Here is a 23,024-nt window from a genome sequence, read left to right on the forward strand (position 1 = left end):
TGATATTGGAACTGTAAGAAAATAGTTTCAGTTTCGTTCATCATTATTGTCACGCCCCAAACCGTAATCACAGTCCGACACATGACAGCAATGCATACTTGCAAAGCTGGGAATCAATAATATAGCAAAATGAGAAACGAGAAGTACAATTTTGCAATTCACAATGTCAACGATAAAAAATTTCACATGCATAGTCAGAGTCTTGATATACAAGAGTCGAAATGAGTCGCTAAACAAAAAGATATCCAAAGGTTCACACTTCAAAGTTCAAAGGGTGTCAAGAAGTTAAAATGGATCTTTACAAGGAATATCAATAACACTTCAGGGTCATCGTTCTAGTCACATAATACCACATATCACTGTGGTTCACAAGACCCGATCTTCTTAAAGGTGAGGATCAAACCAATACAACGAGGTGGAAATATAGATGGAAACGGATGATCCACGATCGACCATCTGGCTAGCCGTTGCACCTTTAATGTGCAACGGACCATCTCACTGTCAACCGTACCGTCCAAAAATCCATTTTTCCAAATTTTGCCCGGTTTGCAGAGTAATCTTATAAAATTCATATCTCCATCATTTCCTATCAGATTTCAATGTTCTTATGCTCTACGGATAAGCTAAGAGAGAGTAATTTCTTTTAAAAATAATTTGAAAATAATCTGTAAATTACTTATAGCTATTATCCATAGGTTATCCATAGGATAAAGTCCATTGGTCTACTAAGCAAGTGCCAATTTAGTTCCTTTTCATTTTAAGCCCTCTTTCGCACTTGGGCTATGGTCCACTTGTTTCCCTTGATGATTTAACTTATTTAAGGCTGTTAATACTCTTTAAGTGCCTGATAATGTAATTACCTTAAGGATTGGACTTTGACAATCTATATGAGCATGACTTGATAAAATACTTCAAATTTCACCATTCAAGACTTCTCCTCTTCCTGGATCCACTTCTTACCTCTTTTGGCTACTCTTGATATTTCAAAGTTAACTCCTTAGCCTTCATCCACTCCTTCCTTGACATTGAACCTAGAATATTCAACTTAAACAACAAAACAAAGTTAATATCATAATCACTTGTGTCTGGAATCATCAAAACAAGATAGAGGATTTGCAAAGGGTGGAACCTTTGGGCTTACAAGTTCACTTAAGGGTAGTACTAAACTCTAGGGTAACTCATGACATCAATAGGGATGCCCAATAAGGAATGCTCCACCTCTGTTGAAAGAGAAAATTCATTTATAATTTTTATCTCAGTTAAGCTTATTAAAGATGATTGGCCAGCCAGTTTTTGATAAAGTGTTTATCAAAAGTGGTTTTGAGAAAACAATTGTTTTTCAAATGGATTTGTAAATGCATTTGCATACCCAACCTGATAGATTGGAAGATATACGGTAGGGTGGGCCCCGGGGTGATTAGTGTACACCTCCCAAGGACCCAATCAAGTAAATGTTGAATTGGAGGAAGGATATACTCACATTGGATGTGATTGAATGTATGTTGATCTAATGGTCATATGTGATAAAAGTTATGATGATCTATCGGTCATCTTTAGGGTAATGTCCTGGTGAGGACCTCTTGCCTAATGCAATTGTAGTTGGACTACAATGCGTGAGGTTGTAGTGGGGCCCATTTGGGGCTCTGCAGGATGAGCCGTTGGATCCCGCATTGATCCCACTCTTAACTCGCTTGACCCATTTAGATCCATTAAGGATCAAGGTCCTGGATTTATTGATTGCATGAATGTACTAGATTTATTTTATTAGTTATATGGAGGATTTTACACTGTATATGGGCATATACGGTGTGTGTTGATTTATTAATTAATTATTTGATTAATTCATTCATTCATTAGAGAAAATCTAAAAATTGTAAATTTGGTGGAGAATCCCATGGAAAAAGGCAGAGAGAGAGAGAGAGAGAGAGAGTTTCTAATTTGTGGGCTTCTTTTTTGAAACAAATTAAAAGGCCACAAAACGTTTTTTTATTAATATGGCTATTTTTTGTTTTAAATAAAATAAGGAAACAGATGATTTGGACCATTTGGTAAAGAGTGGGACGTCCAAGAGTCCTCGGATGACCAAACCTCTTCCCTACAATACATATGAGTAATATGGGAAAGAAAGAGGCATTGCACAATTTTCCACCAGGTTTCCAAACATCTCTCTCTTCTTGTTCATCATGAAAACTCCTCAAGTTTTTCCTCTTTGGCTAGGAGCCAAGTTTTTAAGAAGGGTTCTTAAGCTTCCTCCATTGTTCATGAGATCTAGCGGAGCCATCACTCCAACTTCTGGGTATTCGAGTTCGAGATGCTTCAAAGCCATGCGAGGAGTGGATCAAGAGATGCTTCAAAGCCGTGAGATGAGTGGATCAAGCAAAGACTACTAGTCACGTAGTCAATCTTGGTATTGATTTTAATTCCTTATGTATTTCAATTATGTCACCATCATCAATCTAGTAATCTAGGATTTCCGAGTTAAAGAATGAGGAAATTTCTTGTTTTCTATATCTCCACGGCCTCATCCACTGCACCTAGATTCCTTGTTCATCAAACAAGTGGTATCAGAGCTAACTAGCGATCTAGATTAGGTGATCAACCAACATATATCACGAGTAATTCCGGTGTGAGCCTGGACGCTAATCCTGGCTATCAAAGGTTGCTGATCGTTTCTTTGCATAATAGACATAGAGTGTTTTGCTAAGATCAACGGAACTTTTCTTTCGAGGGTATTTGTTTGAAATAAGAGGCGGCTTTTATATCCTTATGATCAATTCTCAAATCCAATTAAAATTAAAGACATAAGGTTGCTTGGTAAAATAGCTCTTAGGCACAAACCATGAGCACAGGCACTTGAAATCACATCTACATACTCATTGCCCTTGGTGATATTCAAGATGCAAGAATCTTATAGGTTTGTGCATTTTAAACATGCAACCGCTATCCAAATGATGAAAACGTTCACCACCATCTAGCCTACTAGGAAACCCTTACAATGTTGCTCAGCAAATGATGGCATGGGTTAAATTCATCCAAGTATGTGCACATGTAAATAACATAACCTGGGAAATTAGCTTATTACTCCCCAATCTCCGTAGCCAGGAATAGAGAGAGCCAAAAACGAAATTCAAGGTTCCAATTTCTTCAAAAATCTAAAGTCCCCTCTCAAATGACAAGAAAACCCTATTTATCTAATCCTAACTGTCTTCAAAGACAAGAATGCCCTTATAGGTTAGTATTTGAACCACACTACAAACCCCTACACATAAAATGAAAGAAGACTCCATCCATCGTAAATTAGTTGAATCCCATATTCTTTGGCCAGGACTCACTCTACGTCACACTACCATTAGCATCGACAGCTTGGGGATATTCTATTCTCACCGACAGGTCAAGGTCATTGCCGGAGATACCTACGGGTATCATTGCTATTCTCATCATCATTCTCACCAATCTCTGCACCATCACTCCGGAGATACCTACCGGTATCATTGCTATTCTCACCGACAGGTCGGGTTCATTGCCCATTGAAGGGATTGGTTCGGGTCTCATTCCTTATGAAATACAAGTCATAATGAATATCCACATACTTGAAATATAGAACCCATGGTTATCATGGAATGATTATGTAACCCATAGATCATACAATATGAACAAAAAGCTCCATGCACCACATATTTGGATTTGGAATTGAGTTTTGAATACAAAATGAATAGATCAACCAGCTCATGTTGAGGGAGACAGAGAGGGAAGGGGATACATTCTACTGGAGGGGGAGAGGTTGAGGAGCAAAGAGGGTAAAGGAAACTGCCAGATCTGTGGATTTCCAATTACTTATTTACACAGCATATTTGGAAATCTGATTTTTTTCACTGTCAATCGCTGATTTGGAAATCCAGGGATTTGATTTGGATCCAAATCACAATGCCAAAAGGGCTGCAAATGTGAGAAATCCAAATCAAAATCTTCTCGGCATCCAAACGGGCCCTTAGTGACGCCGTTTATTGAGATGAAGATTTTTCCAGATAATTACTTATAGGTGACGGATTTTTTATTTAGGTGATGGATTTTATACTTAATCTATTCATTAGTGTAAAGATAAACTATGAGCTTTGATATAAACATGTTCCTTAGGTTACTCTAAAAAAAGTATTCAATTTGGGACAAAACACACAATACAATCAGAGATGATACTAAACACACAACATTAGTAACCCTATTACATTATTTACCCACCAATTTAAACAACATAGTAAACACAAAGCACTATTAATGATATTACATATTACATCCAATAGTAAGACAATCAATCCTTTATTGAGGCACATTTAAACCGGCCATAACACTAAGTGAACCGCATCTATTCTTAAAGGGCAATCGGTTCAACAAACAATGCGATGATCCGCTCTTTGGTCTTGCCTTGGGCAAATGTGTACCCATCATCATTTTTGTATCTCACTTTCATAACACGTGCAAGATTAACAACTCGCATAAGGAGAGCAAGTGAGACAGGGGGGTAAAGGTAGGCTTGACTTACGCCTTTCCATGTAATCTTAATCAATTCTTGCAACTTATCACACGCCTCCTGCTCTGAGCACCCATTCTCCTTGACATAACATTCGAGAGATGATACAACATGCCCACGTTCTTGTTCAAACTTCAAATGTCAATGATACACAAAAAAAATGTTAAAATCAATACAAAAAATAATTACACATTCTATCTTTTTGTCTCATGTTACTTAATTAGTTGATGCTTGTATTATGAATTTCTCTCTTTTTTTTTTGGGTAAAAAACCTACTCAACCCATAACTCAATGGTTGGACATAAAACACCTTCTGATTTAGATATAGGCACATCCCTAAATTTTGTTTAGTTGGATTAGCCTTTAAACTCTAGTACAGTTATGTAACGACCCGATTTCCATGACCGGATAGCTACAAGCGAATACCTGCCAAAATACCCATAATTATTTTTTTCTTAAACCATATATAAAAATTAAATAGCCATCGCTCTTATTCCATTTTCAAAATGTCTCCTTACAGTAACTTTAACTTAAAACCAATTTACTCAATTAAGTAAAGTTTCGAACTAGCCAATTTAAAATAAATTCAAAGGTTTGACGAAGGGTATCGTCTTCCTCAATTATTTGCTCCCATCATCCTACGTTCCTAGACATCCTCGTGCGCAAACGCACCCTCATTAGAATTCTCTAATCCTGGGGAGAAAAATAAGGTCAGCAGGATGATAGAAACTGAACCAGTATAAAAATTCAATTTAAAACAACATATCAAGATCCATATATTATAGATAAGACAATTGTAATTTTCCAAAATAATGGTTTACCAAAATCTTCTGCAACTGAATAGAAAAATTATTTAGGATGAACAAATGTAATAATAACTGAAAGAGAATAGTTCAATAAAAATAGGAACAATTATAATCTGCTACATTCTTATCATAACAATTTCATTTAAACCCAGGACACTCCAGCTCCCACTAGCTTGTTATCCTTGCCGACACGGCCGACTCCGCGTGAACTTATTACGGTAGATCATACCACCTAGGGACTCTTGGTCTCCGAAGGATTCCGACATCAACTAGGAGTTGTGCGGTTCTCTCAAATTGTATACCTTTTATTTATGGGGATAACTCAATGGTTTCCCATCACTCTTTCCCATTTCCTCTTTGGATATTTCTTATGTTTCCATACGACTTCCAAGTTATTTCATGTGATAAACAATTAAACTGATAATTCTTTATTAGAAATCAGATTCCATTTTCAACGTATAATACAAGAGACAAAATTTCATTTATCATAGAATAGTTTAGAAAACCATAAAAATTTAGATACTTCACCATTCTTGTTGCACGAATTGAAAGCCATACGAACAAAGTTAGCTATCACCTGCCTTAACTTACGAATGGGGAAGAATGGACGGCTGATTGGTAGTGGAGTGTGATAGTCCTGGAGTCAAGTGATGAACATAACAGTGTCAATTCTTTTTTTTCTTTTTTTTTATGTTTAAGTTTTCAAAAATACGTACAGGTACTACGTTGAGGCCCTATCTTAGGTGAAACCCATGCACATAGACATACCATTGCTGTCTTATCTTTGGACAGGAAGGGGATATACCTGGAGAAGACTCTTGCTGCCCTGTTCTAAGGCGTAAAACTTATGCACAGAAAAGCCTACTACTGCCCTGTTTGAGGGCATGAACTCACACACAAAAACACGACTGCTGCCCTGTTTGAGGGCATAAAACTCACACACAGAAAACATCATTGATGCCCTGTTTGAGGGCATAAAACACGCACACAAAAACACATGACTGCTGTCTCGTTTATAGAATATAAAATACGCATAGGAATGACGTAGAACCTGTCCAGTTTTAACACATGAAAACATGCATATATTTGTCTCTAAATCTTTCCAGTTTTGATACATAGAAACACACATATAACGGTCTTGAAATCTGTCCAATTTTAATATATAGTAAAAGTGTATATAACTGATCTTAAATCTGTCTAGTTTTGATACGTAAAAACACCTATCAACCGTACACAAATCTGGTCCAGTTTGGGACCAAGGAAACACATGTCAACAGGGTACAAATCTGGACCTTTTTGGGACCTATAGAACATACATTAACAGGGTATAAATCTGGACCGTTTTGGGACCTACAGAACATACATTGACAGGGTATAAATCTGGTCCGTTTTGGGACCAAGAAAACACTATAAGACAAGGAAAGAAATAAGGGTACTTACTTGGATGGATCAAGGGTATGAAGAGAATCAAGTGTAAAGCTCTTCTTCTTCTTCTTCTTCTTTCTTTCTTCCTCTCTCTCACTTGGGCGTCCAGAAATTTGGATGTGGGAGAGAGCCCAAGTTTCTTATATTCTCCTCTTCTTTGTTGTAGTTTTGGTTGCTTTCCTAAATTTGAATTGCAGGATCCCTCGAATCTATTAACTAATCTATTCAATATAGTTACTTAGCCTTTAAGTAACTCAATCACATCCTTGATTTCCCAATGGACCACCAAATATAGACAATATATAAAAGAGAATGAAGGAGATATGACAGTTGCTCACAATCAAATCCCTTGATTTCTCAATAAGTTGGGCGTCCCACCATTGTTGGGATTTGATTGCTCATATTCCAAAATCACAAGATCTTGTCTTTTAAGAAATCTGCTATAATTTAGAGATTTTGAATTTTACATAAGTAAATCTATCATACCAAAAGAGGCATACAAGATTCCTTTCAAAGTGGATATCAAATCTCCAAAAAAGAAAAGAATCTTTCCCTTCCCAACATTCCTAACTTATTTATCATACAATCATTGTTACTTACCCTAATTATATATATATATATATATATATATATATATATATAATTAGTAGTTTTGCAATGCTATTACTAATTAAAAGCAAAGTATACAAATTCAATGGATTATTGAAAAGATTTTACGTGGACCCACACCATGTGCACGTTTTCCCATACAAGGGAAAACGTGGGTTTCTTCCCATCACTTTTAATACAAAGAAATTTTCCACGTTTTAAGTGATATTTTCCACGGAATTTATTTTTACAACAAGACTTATTTTCTTCTCTCAATTAGAGAATTTAGTTATAACTTTCAATAGCCATAGATTCTAAGATCTATGGATCCAAGCAAATCAAAGGAAAAAGAGTGATTAAAAACTAAGATCAAGGGTTGATCAACGATGGATCGTTGATCCCCACCCTTGAAAATAGATCCACTGATCCAATGGCCCAAATCTTAGGGTTTTGAAAGAAGGAGTTAATCACAGTCATTACAAGTTAGCAATTTCTTAAGAAATTAGAGGTAATTAGTTTGTGGGGATAAGAATGTTATTGTATTGAGAAGGTAGTTTGTCATTAAAATAGTCATGAGACATGACAAGAATATGAAGGTTGTTTTAGGGATGGGAAGTGATATATCCGCCCCTTTTGATTACTTGGGACACCCAGCAACAGTGTACGTGGCAATCAGCCCCATTGAATCCTTCTGACATGAAGTACATCAGCCCCTCTGCTGTCCTTGATACACTGCTGCTGGGTGTCCCAAGTAATCCAAAGGGGCAGATATATCACTTCCCTTTAAGGATTCATCATATTATTAAGTCCACTAAACGTTTTTTTTTCACAATGTTACTGTAAAGGGAATTGCTAGCGTCCATCGCAAAAGGCATTTCACGGTTGGTATGTCACACATCAGACTAGCCACCTCGTGAATGGAGACAAAAGATGTTGTCTTCATTCACAAGGTGGATGGTCTTACGTGTGACAGACCAGCAGCGAAATGCCTCTTGCGATGGACCCTAGTAAATCCCTACTGTAAATGTTTCACGTAAATCAGCATCCTACCTTGCTTCCCACGATGTCATCTAGGAGTCGGTTAACTAGTGCTGCATCCATAACAATCTTGGGCCTTGTGCTTGCCTAATCAAATGCCTCCTTTGTTGCAATTTCACCCATCCCAACAAAAGTGAGGATAGTAAAACTTGGGTAACCACAACTGATCAATGAGAGGGTTAAATGCTCATTGAATAGAGGTACATATCCCTTGTTATACCATACAGCTTCAGTAAAGTATGCTCCTGTTAACCATTTAACCTGCGATAAGAGCAAGTTGTTCAACCATAATATTAGAACATAAAAATTATCATCGAAAAGGAAACACAAGGTTATCTTCCCTAAACAATTCAAGGATGTTGATATTGGCACTCCCATGTTTTAATAATTGCATAAAATTCAAGTTATCTTTTCTTTTTGCTTTTGAGTATTTTTGAGAACTGCAATAACCTTTGCCAGCCGTCTAAATAATAAAAAACAAGCTGAGTGAGTGCAATTATCAAAACATGGTATTGCCAATATCTGTAGCCTAAGTTAAATGTTCTTAATATGGCTCAAATTTTATGTATGTTAAGATGTCATACTGCTTCAATTAAGTATGGTACACGATAAGACTTTCCATCAACTGCAAGTTCCTCTTCTATTTCCTTGACATTACTCAACAGTGCAAGATAGCACACTTTCATGTATTTTGGAAGCTGATGTGCGGACTCAACATCCCACGTGAAATTAATTAGCCATTCACAATATCAGTTCTTTGCCTATTAATGATTGCCACATGAAACTAAGAAGTCATTTTCTTACAAGATATGGTGGTAGACACATGGGCTAATTTATAAAACTCATCAATTTCATCAGTTAAAAATCAGATTACCTCTATGCATATGGTGGGTAATATTTTTCCATCACCTTTCTAGCACAATATCAGCATTATATATACGTACCTTGAGTGATACTCTGTTGTTTGGCAAACGCGGCCTGTTAGTTTGTATCTTCTAAAGAAAAGAGGATGGACGAGAGAGAGAGAGAGAGAGAGAGAGAGAGAGAGAGAGAGAGAGATTAGTATATGAGATGAAAATTCAAAGGATGTCTAAGGGCATGTTGGGAAACAATGAAAAATATTTCATGGAATATTTCTTTACCTAGCATGAGTGGAAGAATGATATGGAAGTAGGATAGAAATTAAGATTTGAGGAGGTGGTGAGTGAGGAGAAAATGGTGGAAAAAATTCCTAATTAACAGGAATCTATTTTCCTGTTTTTTAATGCATCATCGCACTAATCTTCTCATTCGCAGTATTATCATGTTTCCCTCTCACGGTCCACTTTACTTCTCTTTTGGTTTGGGTAAACAAATAATCCTTGAATTTTAGTTTCATGGTTTGCAAACATGTATATGTAAGGGTGGTGGCAACATTTAGTGTTGCAACATTTAGTGTTGCCACCACTAAATGTTACACGTTATAGTCCTTTGGCATATTAAACAAAGGGAAATGTTATCAGCACTACTGTATTTTGATGATTACACGTTATAGTCCTTTGGGATATTCACCAAAGGGAAATGTTACACGTTATCGTCCTTTTTTTTATGTGTCACACGTTATAGTCCTTTGGCATATTAACCAAAGGGAAATGTTATCAGCACTACTGTATTTTGATGATTACACGTTATAGTCCTTTGGGATATTCACCAAAGGGAAATGTTACACGTTATCGTCCTTTTTTTTTATGTGTCACACGTTATAGTCCTTTGGCATATTAACCAAAGGGAAATGTTATCAGTACTACTGTATTTTGATGATTGCACTCCTCACTTAATTAAAAGTCCGGTATGGCCCGCACCATAGGATGATCCAAACTGTCCATTCGATGGGCCGCAGCCCAAATAGGTTGTGCGCCAAATATTATTTCTATAGGTTGATCCTAACCCTCCGATCTATAGAGGGCTAGGATCAACCCTCTAACATTCAGTCCATCTACAGATCAGAGGGTTAGGATCAACCTATGAAAATGATTTTTGGGGCACAACATATGTAGGCTGTGGCCCATCTAATGGATGATTTGGATCATCCTATAGTGCGGGCCATACCGTACTTTTAATAAAGTGAGGAGTGCAATCATCAAAATACAGTAGTTCTGTTAACATTTCCCTAACCAAAATACTATAAAATAGTAGTCTCTATTCAAAGCAATAGAAATAAAAGATACATGTAAGTCAAGTACCTATTGAGTGCATCCGTGAATAGTTGTAGTTCCACAAATTCACCGCACATCATAAATGTCATCAATGTAGTTCCACAAATTCACCGTACACATCATAAATGTCATCAATCACAGATATTGTGGCCAATATTTTGGAAGCCATTATTCTAGCTCGAGAGTATTGCGGTCCAAAATGCACCCCAATCGCCCAAAAAAAGTACAATTCCGTTGTTCGGTCTCTAGCATAAGGTACGCTTCCTATAAGATCCATGTCCTTCCACCACCTGTAAGAAATATCAATATAGTCTATTTTAACCTAAGTGAATCTAATGTGGCATCTTTCATTTCATCTAATACCTAATCCTTTACTACTAAAAGGGAAAATCCCTGAAAAATCGTCTGCTTCTTTCTTGCTATTGCCTTATGCTTCCCATCTTAATTTCCATAAAACTCCCACTTATGTCCTTTTTCACTACCTCTTTTTCGTCATTTCCGCTTCTCATATGCCCTTGCGCATGAGTTAAAAAAAAACCCAGCTATCTCCTTTTATGCCTTTTTTGTTCCGTAATTGTCATAATTTTTCAATTTTATTTGCAGTTTTGATCGTAATTGTCATATTTTAGTACTTTCGTTCGGTATTTTCTTCGTAATTTTTCTGCTTTACTTCCATGTTCCCGTAATTTTTCATTTAGAACTTACATCGTAGGATGATCCAAACATGGGCCACAATGTAAGTAGGTTGAGTGCCAAAATTCATTTCCATAGGATAATTACAACCCTCCAATCAATAAATGTTTCCTAAATATGTCGTTCCTCTATAGACTGCAGGGCTAGGATCATCGCATGTAAATGTGTTTTTTCGGAACATCCTATTTACGATGTGGCCCACCAATTGGACGGTTTGGATCATCCTATGGTGTAAGTTAAACAGTTCTTTTTTTTTAATAGGGACTGTAAGAAATATGTTTTTGGTTTGCAAGCTTTGTCACAAAATTCTTGTTACAATATATATGGTGTAAGCCCATGTAGTGAACTATTTTTTAATAAGCCGGTAGGGGTCCTCACAAAACCTCAACCTACCTATCAAAAATTGGAGTGAATATTTTATGGCCTACACCATAGGATGATCCAAACCATCCATTTGATCATTCCCAAAGGAGGATCGCATCCCTACAATCTATAGATAAATGACATATTTTGGAAACCCCGTAACTGTTGGGATCATCCTATGGAAATGATTTTTGGCATACAACCTATGGTGTAAGTCCGTACAATCAAGTATTTTTCAAAAGAATCGTACACCCTGTATCATAGGATGATCCAAACCGTCCATTTAATGGGCCACAATATAAATTGATTGTTCCCAAAAAATAATATACATATGATAATTCCATGCCCTTCTTTTAGAAAAACTTCCTACTGTATCCTATTAGCTAGGGGCATTTACGTCATTTTGATGCTAGAAGTTTGTCTGAATGAGAAATGATTTGAGGGTACAATCGTCAATTGCATACGAAAAGTACCGCCATATGGTACCTGTCTATGACAATTACGGAAAAAAAACTACGAAAAAGAGGTATAGACATGACAATGACGGAAAAACTACGTTATATGACGCATTTGAGACAAGTTACAAAATATTGACGGATGCCGAACACCTGAAGAGGAACAACAATTATGGAAACCTCTATCGATTGGAGGGCTACGATCAGCAAATGGAAATGATTTTACAAGCACAACCGATTGATGTTGTGTTCCATCACATGGACGGTTTGGATCAACCTATAACCCTCTATAGATCGGAGGGTTAGGATCAACCTATGAAAATTATTTTTAGGAAACAACCTATTTAGGCAATGACCCATCTAATGGACGGTTTGGATCATCTTATGGTACGGGCCATACCGTACATTTTAATAAAGTGAGGAGTGCGATCATCAAAATATGGTGAGTAGTGCCATTATAAAATATGGCAGTGAGGACATTAGCACTATATATAATTTGAAACCATCGTTGTTATTTGGATGTTCTCACGCGGGCCGGGTTCAACCCAAGCTTGGGTTGGGTTGGGTTAAGATTTTTCGCAAATCGGGTTGGGTCGGGTTGGGGTGTCGGGCAACCCGACCCGACCCGAAACCCGAATTTGGGTTCCATCTAAAGAAGTTCTGTATATGTATATTTCTTTTTCAACATAGAAATAGTCTCCACAGTCCACAATGGACGGTTTGGATAATCATATGGTGCGGGCTATACCGTACTTTAATCAAGTGAGGATTGTGATCATCAAAATATAGTAGCGCGGATAACATTTCCCTTTGTTAATTATTAGTCCCTGTTTGTTTTGGATTTTGAGAACTGATTGTGAGTTAAAAACTGATTATTGGTGACTCACTATTGGTTCCCAAAATCCAAACAACTCGGCTTGAGTTGAGGTGGTCAACAATTGGTACCATATCAAATCGGGTCAACCCGACCCAACCCAGCCCGAATTGGAAATCGGGTTGGTTCGGGTTGAGGAAATTGCAAATCGGGTTGGGTTGGGTTGGGTTGAACCCAGCCGGGTTGGACATCGGGTTGGGTTGGAAAAATGGGTTCCTCGGGTTGGCCTCAACCCGACCCAACCCGACCCAAGTTACACCCCTAACGATGACGAAAAAACTACTTTTCCTTATTCACTATGTGAGGGTCAAATTACAAAAAGTTTGATATTACGAAAGACACTTTTTTTTCCAAACAACGAAAAAAACTGGTCATAAAAGTAATGGAATAGAGTAGGGTCAACCCTTACGAAACAACGAAAGACACTTAGGAACCAAGAGGATTGATCTTCCCTCTAAGAAGATCAATCACGTTAGGCAATGTATGAAACCATTTATAATCACACATGCATACGATACCAACAAAAAATAATATTACTCACCACTTGACATTTCATAAGGGATGACCTACTCTATTCCATTACTTTTCATGGAGGAGTTAGAAGGACAAAAAAAATGAATTGCCAAAGTGCCCATCGAATAGAAAATGGATTCCGAAGTTTTTTTGTACAAACTTCTTGTTTTACCTTAAAATTCACAACCATCTCTCCTATTCTGGACAAGTAGATTCAATCACCTATAGTTGAAAGCTTTGAAGACTATGTGGCTCTCCACCTTGTGATTTGTTTTCTGTATTCGGACTATCCCATCCCCCTTTTTTTTGCAATAAAGTTGGCTACCATTTAAAAAAAAATGAATTGCCAAAGTGCTCGTCGAATAGAAAATAGATTCCAAGGTCTTTGTACAAACTTCTTGTTAATACACATGTTGAAATAAACAAATTGAAATAAACAACGAAAGACACTTTTTTTTCATGAAAAGGTCAAATTACGTTTCCTTATTCACTTTGCTTTTTTTAACCAAATTGATCATAAAAAAACTTTTATCTTTTTAACTTTTCTTTCCATGCAAAATTGTACTTAAAATAAATTTTATGCCCATTTTTAAGGTTTGTAAAACAAATTTTATGCTCATTTTATTTTTACGCCCATTTTAGGGAGCCTGGCTATTAGTCATTGCTCTTCTACCTCTTCATCAATCAATTGATATACAACTACGCATTTGTGGTACCTCATGCTCGGAGCATCTTCATCTTGCTTTTCTTTCTGTCTTGCTTTACAGAAGTTGCCAAGTGGGCTCCATAGCGATTGTTATGTTAGCATAGTATGAATTAAAATTCATATGCAGTATTATCTTGTTTGCTAAGACTCTTAGTCGCACGTGCAAATGCACGTGCCTTTTTTACTAGTACAATAAAAACATTAATGTTCCCATTATATCTAGAATAGATAATATGATGATGAAGAACTCATTTATCAGAGATTTATATGGTGGCCGATCATGAAGTCCTGTGCGAGAGGTACCACCCTTGATATTTGACTCATTTAAAATTGGGCTGCTGTCGGATTGAATATCAAGGGTGGTACTTCATCGTACCACCTTACACGGGACTTGACTCTCAGGCACCATATAATTTAATCATTTATTATATGAGAAAAGCGTTCCTGCGCTGCAGCGCAGGGAGCTCAACTGTGCTTTAGTGGTTTATAAAGCCTCCCATCGGTTGGTACAGCAGGTCCCCCTTTGAAACGTATAGCAGGTCCACAAGAAAGTAACTAATGGGAGGCTTTATAAACCACTTAAGCGCAGTTAAGCTCCTTGAGCTGCAATGCAGGAATGCTTTTCTCTTATTATATATGGAGTGCCACCAGCTTTGATGGTTTCTCTATAGCTTGGTAACATATATAGTTAAAATAAACTTAGCTCGTTAGATCCTTTAACTCTCTTTGGTGTAACGATTGTAAGAGATTGAAATCCAACTTTGCAAGCTCTAGCAGAACATCATTTCGTCCCTTCTCTTCTTCGTATACAGATATGTAATGCCTATGCTCTAGCATTTGGAAACTCTTCCACAAGGGCATCTCTAAGGTGTGTTCTATCTGTGTTGCATGTTTAGAATCGAGATTGCTTATACCAGACTTAAGGTGTTTCTACATAAATATAAGGGCCTCATCTAATAGATCCTCTCCTTCTGTGCTGAGATGTGCGGCTTCATACAAGCTTAACAGTCCCCTCACATCTCTAATTAAGGCCTCATTGAACTTTCCCTCATCATCATGGAACTTGTAAAATACATCTATTTCATCAACACTCAACAACGTCATGTTATAAATTATCAATGAGAAAACTTGTGTGAGATGTAGCACAAGTTCTCGGAAAGAAGAAAACAAACTAATGAAAAAATTTATACCTGAAGACACATTAAACCCATGTTGTGTGAGATGTAGCATAAGTTCTCAGAAAGAAGAAAACAAACTAATGAAAAAAATATATACGTGAAGACACATTAAACCCATGTTGTCTTAGTAGTCGAAATCGGAGAGCAACCACAAACAAATGATCGTCAACAGCATCCGTATGAGATTCAAATATTTGATGTAGTGCTTCATCGATCTCCTTTTCAAAGTGATATGCCACTCCAAGACGTTGAAGCACGTCAATCAACTCAATTTCTTGTTGTGACCCCTTAGCTCCGGTTAGCATTCTATTCACTTCTTCCTTCAACTCTTCAACCCTCTTAGTCCATGCATCCAACTTATACATGGTACCATTTAAAGAACAAATACATTAGCTATGGTAATTATGAAAGGCTATAATTCAGCTTAATTGATCTCGCTAACTCTTACTTCCCGACTGTAAACGTAAAACTAAAATGTTATATTCTGCTAAATTTTACAATGATCCTTTTTCCAAAATTTTCGTAACTAGATAAATAGATACAATAGAAGGAAAAATAGGTGAGTATACCAAAAAAAAAAAAAACCCATTGAATTGAGCATTAACTATCATCATGTGTTCTATCAAGTCACATTAGCTACACAACTTTTGATATCTGTCATAATGAAAGGTGATAATTGAATTTTTAACGAACCCTCTCTCTCCCTCCTTACATTTTGATCATGAGAGTAGGCGAGGAAGTGATCTCCCTCAAACGCTTGGGTGAAAAACTTCTAATTTTCGGTTGATTTGTGGCTTCCCATCTTCTAGTGAATTGATGATGGAACCAAAAGAAGGGGTTGCAGTTACAAGATCCATAGTAATGCCAAGGTTGGGAAATCAAACAAAGGAATATAAGGGCGGTAATGTATTTTGGAATAGAGGTGTCACAAGAATCGGTATTTATAAGCAGCAAATGGAGAACTGGTATAATTAAAAATCAGAATTATAAGGGTGGCTGGAAAATAAATTAATGATATATTGACACATGAAGTAACAAAGAAGAAAGACAATTATTTTCTACTTACTTTAGTGTTTGAATAATAATTCAAAGGGTGGATCACCAAGTGGAAGTGGGTCCCACCCAAGTCATTTACTTTTTTAGTATTTGTAGTTGAGTCAGTCATGAGTTTCTACTTTCTACTGTGGGGGAGTTGTTTATTTATTCTCATCTTCGAGAGTCCAAGTGATAGGTAAAGTTCAAATCGTACACATCGATTCCTTAAGACTTACTAAGCTCCGATAGCAATTCCGGCTATTATTTGTTTTGTCGTTTTGGGTAATAAATACCCATAACGCAAGCGTCCACAAGATCCTCTTCTTCCTTTTAAAACAAAGGCAGAGAGAGAGAGGGGGTGGGGATGGATGATGGTGTTGGTAGTGGTCTTTGGGTTTTTCCTTTTTTTTGTATATGATGGAATGAGTTTGGGCTATTTTGAACAGGGGAAGTGGGAGTGCTGATGGTGGAAGATGAAGAGAAATGGGGATGGAGATGGGGACTGGGTTAGAGATGGAGGTGACGGAAGTGGCTATGAGAAGGTGGAGAGGGGCAGCGATGGATTTTGGTGCGGTTGGAGGCACCAAGGAATGCCGAAGAGGTGTCTCAGCCTCCTCCTTTCTCCTCTCTGTTGCTTGCTTCTCCTTGCAAACCTTATAAGTCCCCTCTTTTAATTGCATTTTGGGTTTTTATATAACCCTAAGTTGGAAAATTGATCTGAGCCGTCCATTTACCATCAACGACCTAGATGGCCTTTTTGCTTTAGAATTCTCTAGAAGCTACTCCATTTTCTTTCAATCACCATCATCCATTTGTCTCTTTCATCCTACAGCCCGCATTTGTTGCTTCATAAAGAAGCCATGTCAAACTCCAAGAATTCCCTTAAAATGAGAGATTACTTCATTTCCTACCCAAAACACTTTTTGTTTTTTTTTTTTTTTTTCTAAAAGGAAAGTTCACTTTTGTTTTAGAAACAAAAGATAGTGTATCATTACTAAGAATAAATATTAATGATATTATTAATAATAAATAAAAAGGATTTACTTATCGGATTCGGATTTTTAACTGATCGGATATACCATTTACCAGATTTGCATCCGCTAAGAGCCGGATATCTCATAAACGGATTTGGATAATATCCGCTTGAAACGTATTCGAATAATATTCACTTTAAACGGATTCGGATACGGACAGCAATCGAATTTCCGAATATCCATTTACACCCCTATGTAGTACCATGTTTTGATAATGGGGCGAAATCAATTTTCTTGTCTTTTTTAATTGGCTTCTTAGAGCCTTTAGGGAATGGCAATAGCCTTTGATAGCTGGCTAAATAATAAAGGGCACCGTGATTCGCCCCGTTATCAAAACATGATATTGCCAACATGAGTAGCCTTTAAGTACTCCCGTAGGCATTTGAGATCCCAATAGATATTACTTCAATCAAGTTTTGGAAGTCATTACCTATTAGGGCTGCAACTCGAGCCGGGTAAAACCCGACCCGCATCGACCCGACCCGAAAATAGCCTGGGTTGGGTTCAGGTTTCATGGGTTTCGGGTCGAGCCGGGTTTGAAGGGGCCCGACCCGACCCGACCCGAGTTACATAAGTTATAGTATGTACATTTTTTTCTATTGTTAGTTAAAAGTTAAAAGTGAAAACCCACACACCCACTATTACTGTATGTGAGTGTAATTTCTGCTTCTATGAGTTGAGTTGATTCAAGTGTTTGATTCAACATTGTTTGATTGTAATTACAACATTGTTTGATTACAGCATTGTTTGATTCAAGTGAGTGTAATTTCTGCTTCTATGAGTTGAGTTGATTCAAGTGTTTGATTCAGCATTGTTTGATTGTAATTACAACATTGTTTGATTCAAGTGTGACGTGAGTGTAATTACATCATTGTTTGATTCAAGTGTAATGTGAGTGTAATTTCTGCTTCTATGAGTTGAGTTGCCTTGCCAAACAAGAATTTTCCTTAAAAAATTGCGTCAACGTGAAAAAACCCGACCCGACCCGAGATTTATCATGGGTAGGGCCGGGTTTGGGAATCGTGGGTTTTCCAAAAAAAAACCTGACCCGACCCGACCCGAGATATTTCTCGGGTAGGGTCGGGTTTCCGCCCGACCCGAGTTGCAGCCCTATTACCTATTCTACCAAAACTGGTCATTAGTTGTAAAGAAGATTATTTTAAGGTGACAGTTATCTGCACTACCATATTTTGATAATGGCACAATTAGCTTTTGTTTATCACTTTTTATGGTTGGATGTTGATAGCATATGGAGTAAGGATGTCCGTGAATCCACTTCGAATCGGATCCACCAATATCTTGGTGACGATCTATTGGGATTCCTTATTGGTTGGAATCATTTTGGAGTGTTTTTTAATCCTACTTTTCGAATCTAAGTGATATCCATTTTGAATCGGACCGTCTATCGGAGTGTCCTAGGTCCTACACAATTCAAGCTATCAAAGGACCTGAACCCGATAATGCAAACCATTTGAGCCCACAAAAGAGAGTTCTAGCCTCCGCCTCATTTGAATCACAAATCCCATCCGGGCCTGAGAAATTCTGAATAATATTTGACAGCTAATACAGGTAATATTCCCGGCAGCTGCAATACATGCAACAATCCCTCAATCACCTTAACTTATCGCAACCAAGATGAAAAGATTAACTTTGAACAACAGAAATCCTACCTCGGTGTTCCCTGTACTGGTAAACCAATTAAAGCTCTGAAAAGTTGAGCCCAAACCTCACCATCTGATCTCTCCAAAAGATTGCAGCATGTCATCATTAACATATTTGAATTTTCTCTAGATAGGAATGGGCAAAGCAATTATCAAGCAGCGAAGTGTCAATAAATGCTGAACACATGCAGCTGTAAAATGTTATCTATTGGTCTTGAACTCCTACAAGTTATCCGTCTGGAAACAAAATCCGCTTCTTTTAACCTTCTAGTTGAACTAGGATGGTTGAAGCAGGAAAGAATGGTTTATGATTAGAAAATGTTAGAAAGAAAGTAACATTTTTCGAAGAGATTTTGGCTAATTTCCTTTGGGAAGTTTCTATTGTTGTTGTTCTCAAGAGAAGTGGAGTGTTTTTAAAATCGCAGAGCTGTCAACACCTGAAAAAAGAAAGTAGATCTGTATCACTATTGTCATATCGCCAAACTTGTTGAATCTCCTTGGCATGACCCGCAATCACATCAAAAATCTCGAAGGATAGCAAACCGCATCTCTCACTTATCAGACAACATTAAGAGAGTTATTATCAATAATAAGGTGATCCAACTGAGTCTGATGTATGAGGATTCTATAAAGAAGCGTCTGGACATCCGCCTTGTTGGAATTTTTCTCACCAATAGCCCCGAAAAAAGCTCATTTAAGCAGGAGGATAGTCTCTCTCTGCCAAGACCCAAAGTTGGGAGTTTCAGTTGGGACAAAGATGCTCCTCACTATATCTGCGCATCTGAATCTCTTCATAGAACAAGATACCCTTGAAGATTTCTCTATGGACGCTGCACACACCAGTGGACAAGCAAAGTAGGTTAGTCCTTGCAATAATATATTTCATCCAAATAATGTCTAGATATTTGATATATACAGTCCTTCAAGAAATGTACATCCATGTGATATCTCCCACGACTACAATATATGTATTGCTTCCTCAGACGCCTTAAGTTATCAAAACCAAAATAACAATAATAACATTGAACTCCAGAAATCTTACCTCTGTGTTGCCTGCATTGTTAACCTATAAAAGGTCTGAAATGTTGAACCTAAACCTCACCATCTTAGCTCTCGAAAAGACTACAGCATCTCATCATTAATATATTTGCACTCCCTCCACATAGGAATGGGCAAATCAATTATAAAGCAACGAAATTTCAATAAATGACCAACACGTGTAGCTGTCAATTTCTCTTTACTGGTTTTGAATCCTGTAAGTTATCTGTTTAGAAAAAAAATCTGCTTCTTTTAATCTTCTATCAGCTTTGAGGGAAATCACCAATTCTTTCAAGCAACTCACAAAAGGCCCATATCCTTTTTCTGTTAATTCATAGAACAAAGAAAATGCTTCCTGAGCTCTCCAAATTTTACAAAGACCCTTAATCACTGTATTATAAAGTTCAGTATCTAAATTTCGATGCTTCTCCAAACTAAATGGCAAAAGTTCTCGTGCCTCTAAGAATTTACCATCCTCACAAAGGGAGCCAACCAATTTCTCCATGTTCACTAAATACCCACTACTATACAGTGCTGTAACAATCTCAATTGCGTTATCCCTAAGACCACTCTTGAAAAGAATGATAATGGTATCTGTTGACAGATTGACGTTTTGCAGAATTCTCCTCTCTAACATCACCGTAACAAGTTTAGCAGCCTCATATGCACAACCATCTCTTATAAGAGCAGCGCGAGTATAGAATGAAAAGTAGATGTTTTAGGATGATGATCACTTCTCAACATCTTCTCCAAAGTTTTCTGAGCAAAACCCGATTCCACCTTCTGCAGAAAACCCTCAATCAAACATTCATACGTCTCCATATCCGGTACAAAGTCTCTCCTCAACATCAAGACCAAAATCTCATACGCAGCTCGAAATGAACCTTCTTTGCAGTGGGTATTGTGTTCCTCTCTTGAATAACTGCCTAAACACTTTCTCTGCCTTTCCCGCCTTCCCCACCGCACATAAATATTCAAAAATAGGATTATAAGCAGCAACAAGCGGAACACACCCCTCTTTCTTAAGCAGAATTTCACTCTCCTAAAGCGGATCAAACAGCTCCTCAGCTCTCACAAAATCCCCTCTCTGACATAAATTCCTAACCAGAACAGAGTCCGTCGCAGAATCAGGTTTGACATTTAAGTCAGACATTTTATCAAACATGTTCATGGCCTCATCCAACTTCCCTCCATGACAATGGGCATTCATCAAAGTATTAAAAGTACATGTATCTGGTCTAAATTCCCCACTATTACTAACACCCTGCAAAATCTCCTTAATCTTATCCAATTTTTGAGCCTCACATAGGCCTTGGATGAGGGTATTGTATGTAACTTCATTTGGTTTCAAACCTCTACTTAGCATTTCATCAAACACCTCCAATGCTTCCTGAACAGACTGCTTCTTGCAGCAACCTCTAATGAGAGTTGCATATGTAACTACATTCGGATTCAATTCGGAGCTCTTTGACCTCATTCCCTTCAAGAGATTGTGCGGAATTCGAACCTTTCCAGCCCGACATAGCCCGTCCACAAGCGTGTTATATGTAACGATATCCGGATCACATCCGGATCTTGTCATTTCCTTGAAAAACCTGAAACCATCGTCCACCATTGAATTTAAACAGAAACCCCTGATCAAGATATTGAACGTGTAGACATCGGGCAACATCCGGTCCGTCAATACCTGTTGAAGTATAAATGATTAAATAACACCATCTCTAACAACTTAAGCTTGTGGAGTAATGACTTTAATATTAAAAAAACGCACCCACCTAAAAAAATGAGTTAATAACACCATCTCTAACAACTTAAGCTTAAGCTTTTGGAGTAATGGGGTGTTACTTCTTACACATGGTATGAGAGCCATTGATTCAAAACACAATAAGTCGTTAACATTAAAAAAAAATGCACCCTCCTCCCAAAAAGAGTTAAATAACACGGGGTGTTACTTCTTACAAATGGTATCAGAGCCATTGATTCAAAACCCAATAAGTCCTTAATCTTAAACAAAAAATGCACCCTCACCCTCCTCCCAAAGAGTTAAATAACACCATCTCTAACAACTTAAGCTTAAGCTTTTGTAGTAATGGGGTTTTACTTCTTACTCATGGTATCAGAGCCAATGATTCAAAACCCAACAACTCCTTGATATTAAAAAAGATGCAATGTGAAGTGTTAATTAAATAGCATGCTTAAGCTTTTGGAGAAATTGATTGTTTCACAATACCATTTCATCAAACAATTTCTTGGCCATAACAGTCCGGCCACGGCGGAGGAGAACTGAAAAGATACTATTGAAGGAGAAGTCCGGCTTCACCATAACTCCGGATCAGAGTATTGAAGAAACGATTTGAACCGTTGGATGAGATCTTGCCGATTATACTGAAGAGGAAATTACGAGCTGCATTGAGATTGCGAGTGTGGGCAAGGATTTGGAGCATGATTGTGCGAGAGGGTTTTGAAAGGGGTTTTAGTTTTTGTTGTTTTGGGGGTGATGCTAACGTGAGCGGGGAAGGGAAGAGGTGATGGGAGAGATGGGCGTAGCGGCGTGGGAGGAGGAGCATGACCGGAAACTGGTTTTTGCGTTAAGTGAGTACGGCTGGAAATGAACCAGCCGAACTTGAGCTTTGTATAGTTCGGCTCGGAAAACCCGCGAGCTTTTTAGGCTCGCCCAGCTGAGATGAGCCAAGCTTTAAAGCTCGGATTATGTTTGTTTTTTATATACAAAATAAAAGAATGTGGGTTATTTATCACAAATGAAAGTTTGGTTGAGTGGTTAGAGGGGGCTTGGGTTCAAATCCCACAAAATGTTTGTTTTTATCATTCTTGTCTTCTTGAGCCGAGCCGAACACGAGCCTTCATGAAAACTAAACGAGCCGAGCCCGAACACCCTA

General features: G+C 37.6%; 2 pseudogenes; both read right to left on the reverse strand.

Annotated features, from left to right (window-relative positions):
• Positions 1-4,366: 4,366 nt before the first annotated feature.
• On the reverse strand, positions 4,367-15,724 carry LOC143892583 (putative terpene synthase 2; annotated as a pseudogene).
• A 3,307-nt stretch (positions 15,725-19,031) lies between these two features.
• On the reverse strand, positions 19,032-22,784 carry LOC143885945 (pentatricopeptide repeat-containing protein At1g02060, chloroplastic-like; annotated as a pseudogene).
• Positions 22,785-23,024: the final 240 nt, after the last annotated feature.

The sequence above is a fragment of the Tasmannia lanceolata genome, unplaced genomic scaffold (genome assembly GCF_043159265.1).
Source record: "Tasmannia lanceolata isolate RefF3 unplaced genomic scaffold, GAP_Taslan_0.1 ptg000002l, whole genome shotgun sequence".
NCBI lineage: Eukaryota > Viridiplantae > Streptophyta > Magnoliopsida > Canellales > Winteraceae > Tasmannia > Tasmannia lanceolata.